A 6,000-nucleotide genomic window follows, 5' to 3' on the forward strand; every position below is an offset into this window, starting at 1 on the left:
AGAAACCGAAAAGGGTAAGGCATGGCTGAACAGACACTTATCAACTCAGATGCTAACAGCGAGACAGAAGCACGCAGCCTACGTGAAGCCTTTCCAGAACTCGAGGAAAAAGACACCTTATTGTCACCACTGCCACCTACGCCGAGTAAGAACCCCTCTACCAAATACAGAGCAGTCGAAAAGTGTTCTACCAACCCTGACATTCTCAAAGCCATCTTTGAGAAACTGTCCATCATTGAAAAAACAACAGAGACTACCTCCAAATCATTAGTCTCTCTCAGCCACTGTGCAGCAACTTCTCAACCAGGTGTCAACCCACAGCGAACTTTTTTTTTTTTTTTTTTACCGCGGAAGCTGAAATACAGAAACTGCAACAGGTGAATCGCCAAATGCGACAGAATATCGTCGAAGTCCATTGTCACAGCCGGAGATGGAACCTGAAACTGCATGGGGTGCGAGAAAAGGACGGGGAGAACATACGGAGCGTTACCATTGACATCCTCGGGAAAGTACCACCCAGGATTAGAGACAACCTCCAGGATGTCGTCGACGTGGTCAACCGCCTGTGAAAGCGAAGGGATGACGGATCTCCGCGGACAACCATCATGCGGTTCACAATGAGAATCTACTGAGATGTCGGATGGAAAGAAGCCAAAGACTCCAGGTTTCTTGTGGAGAATAAACTACTCAACAAAGAGGCTCTCACTCCAGAAGATGCTGCTGCAAGGGGAAAACGTTGGCCAATGGTAAAAAAAAAGGCTAGAGAAGAAGAGAAGAGATCATCTTTCAGTGGCCCTTTTTGCATTTATCGATGGAAAGAAGATCGATTGTCATTACGTTAAGTGAATGTCATGAGAGTACTGAATGTTTTGAAAACTCTGTGCTCAGGTATATAGCTACACTAACTTACAATTGATGTCCTATTCTTTCTTAGTCAAATGAGCGTTAAGAGTTAACTAAATTACTCTTTGAGTTAATAAGTTGATTGACATTTGTACATTCACCCTGTTTTATATCACCAGGTTAGTAAATGTGAATATGGGTTCATCATAACTACCTCGGTTTAGGGTAGTCCAGTTCTTTCCTCAAGCTCAGGATTCCTTATTAACTACCTATCTTACTAGTTCAAGTAGTTAACCAGTTATTCATATCACTACACTGTATTTGTCTTAATTTAATTTTTGTCAAGTTATGCAACGTTTTGAATTCAATGCAGTAAACACTATCTCTAAATGTCAGCCCCCCTTTGTTCAGGGACACATTCCATTTCTGTTAGTCACATGTCTGTGGAACATGTTCAGTTTATGTCTCAGTTGTTGAATCTTGTTAAGTTTATACAAACATTTACACATGTTGTCTGCTGAAAATAAAAGCAGTTGACAGTGAGAGGACATTTAGTTTTATAGCGGAGTTTAGTCACGGGTCTAACCACTCAGCTGGTATGTCCGAAGATGGGAGATGGGTTATATTGATCTCAAAACTAGATAATGCTTGTTTTATTATATGGAATGTATATTGGTACAACTCTTACTCCTCAAATAAGACTAATTTTGGATCTTGCTGATAAGCTTACTGAGCTGCAAATCAAGTATACAAATGCAGGTAAGTTGGTGTTTGGAGATATCCCTCTAGTGGTGTGGGGGCTGTGCTTCGGCAAAGTGGTTGGGGTTATATCCTGCCTGTTTGGCGTGTCCGGGGGTATTGTCGGACTGGGCCACAGTGTATCCCGACCCCCCCTGTCTCAGCCTCCAGTATTTATTCTGCAATAGTTTGTGTCGGGGTGCTAGGGTCAGTCTGTTCTATCTGGAGTATTTCTCCAGTCTTATCTGGTGTCCTGTGTGAATTTAAGTATGATTTCTCTAATTCTCTCTATTTCTGTCTTTCTTTCTCTTTGAGGGCCTGAGCCATAGGATCATGCCTCAGGACTACCTGGCCTGATGACCCCTTGCTGTCCCCAGTCCACCTGGTCATGCTGCTGCTCCAGTTTCAACTGTTCTGCCTGGAACCCTGACCTGTTCACCATGCTACATGTCCCAGACCTACTGTTTTTAACTCTAGAGACAGCAGGAGCGGTAGAGATACTCTGAATGATCGGCTATGAAAAGCCAACTGACATTTACTCCTGAGGTGCTGACCTGTTGCACCCTCTACAACCACTGTGAGTATTATTATTTGACCCTGCTGGTCATTTATGAACATCTTGGCCATGTTCTGTTATAATCTCCACCCGGCACAGCCAGAAGAGGACTGGTCAACCCTCATAGCCTGGTTCCTCTCTAGGTTTCTTCCTAGGTTCTGGCCTTTTGAGGGAGTTTTTCCTAGCCACCGTTCTTCTACACCTGCATTGCTTGCTGTTTGGGGTTTTAGGCTGGGTTTTTGTACAGCACTTTGTGACATCAGCTGATGTAAGAAGGGCTTTATAAGTACATTTGATTGATTGATTGATTGATTGATGGCTTATAATAGCTGGATACTTTAATGAAACACCTGATAACTATTTAGATAGATTTCCACCTAGAATAGCTCAAAGATCTCAGAATAGTGACATCATTACCCAATTTTGCAGTAAACTGACAGTGATCGATACATGGCACTTCTTAATACGATTAATGTAATAGGGCAATGACGGCCAGATCCAGAATTGATCTGTTTCTCATTTCTCCCCCACTGTTACAGTATGTACAAGAAGTAAATCATAAACATGCTCCTTTGACTGATCAGAAAATAATATTATTGAAGTTAGAATGTTCTGAAAAATCCAGTGGTATTCGAGGATACTGTAAACTTAATAATTCACTCCTAAATGATCCAGTCTTTAACAAGAGCATAAAGAACTTGATCATAGACTCGTTTAACTCAAACGATTTAGAACCAAAGCATGGAAGTAACTGGGAAATATTTAAATTCAAGGTAAGATCTATCACCATTACACGCAGTAAGGAACTAAAGAAGCAAAAATGTATGAAAGAAGATGAGCTTGTGAATAAATTGAAAGTTCTCTTATAAAAGGATACCCTTTCAGCAGAGGAAGAAAGATTTTAATACATCTGGAATAGAACTAAAACACATTTTCATTGATTTAGCTAAAGAGGCCTTTATTCGATCTAGACCAAAATGAGTTGAGGGTGAGAAAAACAGAAACCATTTTCTTGCTCTTGAAAAAAGGAACTATAAGAGAAAATGTCTTTCTGCCTTAAATATTGACAATACCTCGTGTAAAGACCCAAAGATCATCTCTAACTCTGTGTATTCTTTCTATTAAAATCTGTATAAATCTAATTTTAATGGGATTGAATGTGAAAGTTTTATAAAACATGTCCATGGTCATGTTCCAATGATTTCTGATGAGTTCAAGTCCATATGTCGAGAGGAGTTTTCTATAGTAGAGATTAGAGATGCTCTTAAATCTATGAAGAAGGGAAAAGCACCTGGAACAGATTTTCTTTCTGTGGAGTTTTATCTACACTTCTTGGAACATTTAGAGGGACCAATATTTAACATGTTCCAAGAATACCTAGCTAAGGGTGAGATCATTACTACCATGAAACAATGTGTTTTTTTCCTTAATACGAAAACCTGATAAAGATCCTCTTTACATTGATAATTGGAGACCTATTACATTATTAAATACAAATTATAAATTGATAACTTTAGCATATGCTAATGGACTTAAAATGGGCCTAAACCACCTTATTAAAGAAACCCAAACTGGTTTCATGAAAGGTTGCCACATCAGCTATAACATTAGGTTAGTTTTAGACTTGATTGATTATGCTGATTCAGTTGACTCAGAGGCTATTATTTTATTCCTCAACTTTTATCAAGCATTTTTATACAATTGAACATCAAATCAAAATCAAATCAAATGTATTTATATAGCCCTTCGTACATCAGCTGATATCTCAAAGTGCTGTACAGAAACCCAGCCTAAAACCCCAAACAACAAGCAATGCAGGTGTAGAAGCACGGTGGCTAGGAAAAACTCCCTAGAAAGGCCAAAACCCAGGAAGAAACCTAGAGAGGAACCAGGCTATGTGGGGTGGCCAGTCCTCTTCTGGCTGTGCCGGGTGGAGATTATAACAGAACATGGCCAAGATGTTCATAAATGACCAGCAGGGTCAAATAATAATAAGGAAGAACAGTTGAAACTGGAGCAGCAGCACAGTCAGGTGGACTGGGGACAGCAAGGAGTCATCATGTCCGGTAGTCCTGGGGCACGGTCCTAGGGCTCAGGTTCTCAGAGAGAGAGAAAGAAAGAGAGAATTAGAGAGAGCATATGTGGGGTGGCCAGTCCTCTTCTGGCTGTGCCGGGTGGAGATTATAACAGAACATGGCCAAGATGTTCAAATGTTCATAAATGACCAGCATGGTCGAATAATAATAAGGAAGAACAGTTGAAACTGGAGCAGCAGCACAGTCAGGTGGACTGGGGACAGCAAGGAGTCATCATGTCCGGTAGTCCTGGGGCACGGTCCTAGGGCTCAGGTTCTCAGAGAGAGAGAAAGAAAGAGAGAATTAGAGAGAGCATATGTGGGGTGGCCAGTCCTCTTCTGGCTGTGCCGGGTGGAGATTATAACAGAACATGGCCAAGATGTTCAAATGTTCATAAATGACCAGCATGGTCGAATAATAGTAAGGCAGAACAGTTGAAACTGGAGCAGCAGCATGGCCATGTGGACTGGGGACAGCAAGGAGTCATCATGTCAGATAGTCCTGGGGCATGGTCCTAGGGCTCAGGTCAGTTGAAACTGGAGCAGCAGCATGGCCAGGTGGACTGGGGACAGCAAGGAGTCATCCTGTCAGGTAGTCCTGGGGCATGGTCCTAGGGCTCAGGTCCTCCGAGAGAGAGAGAGAAAGAAAGAAAGAAAGAAAGAGAATTAGAGAGGGAATACTTAAATTCAAACAGGACACCGGATAGGACAGGAGAAGTACTCCAGATATAACAAACTGACCCTAGCCCCCCGACACATAAACTACTACAGCATAAATACTGGAGGCTGAGACAGGAGGGGTCAGGAGACACTGTGGCCCCATCTGAGGACACCCCCGGACAGGGCCAAACAGGAAGGATATAACCCCACCCACTTTGCCAAAGCACAGCCCCACACCACTAGAGGGATATCTTCAACCACCAACTTACCATCCTGAGACAAGGCTGAGTATAGCCCACAAAGATCTCCGCCACGGCACAACCCAAGGGGGGGGCGCCAACCCAGACAGGATGACCACAACAGTAAATCAACCCACTCAGATGACTTACCCCCTCCAGGGACGGCATGAGAGAGCCCCAGTAAGCCAGTGACTCAGCCCCTGTAATAGGGTTAGAGGCAGAGAATCTCAGTGGAAAGAGGGGAACCGGCCAGGCAGAGACAGCAAGGGCGGTTCGTTGCTCCAGAGCCTTTCCGTTCACCTTCCCACTCCTGGGCCAGAATACACTCAATCATATAACCCACTGAAGAGATGAGTCTTCAGTAAAGACTTAAAGGTTGAGACCGAGTTTGCGTCTCTGACATGGGTAGGCAGACCGTACCATAAAAATGGAGCTCTATAGGAGAAAGCCCTGCCTCCAGCTGTTTGCTTAAGAATTCTAGGGACAATTAGGAGGCCTGCGTCTTGTGACCGTAGCGTACGTGTAGGTATGTACGGCAAGACCAAGTCAGAGAGATAGGTAGGAGCAAGCCCATGTAATGCTTTGTAGGTTAGCAGTAAAACCTTGAAATCACCCCTTGCTTTGACAGGAAGCCAGTGTAGAGAGGCTAGCACTGGAGTAATATGATCACATTTTTTTGGTTCTAGTCAGGATTCTAGCAGCCATATTTAGCACTAACTGAAGTTTATTTAGTGCTTTATCCGGGTAGCCGGAAAGTAGAGCATTGCAGTAGTCTAACCTAGAAGTGACAAAAGCATGGATTAATTTTTCTGCATCATTTTTGGACAGAAAGTTTCTCATTTTTGCAATGTTACGTAGATGGAAAAAAGCTGTCCTCGAAATGGTCTTGA

The sequence above is a fragment of the Oncorhynchus gorbuscha genome, linkage group LG12, assembly GCF_021184085.1.
Source record: "Oncorhynchus gorbuscha isolate QuinsamMale2020 ecotype Even-year linkage group LG12, OgorEven_v1.0, whole genome shotgun sequence".
Lineage (NCBI taxonomy): Eukaryota > Metazoa > Chordata > Actinopteri > Salmoniformes > Salmonidae > Oncorhynchus > Oncorhynchus gorbuscha.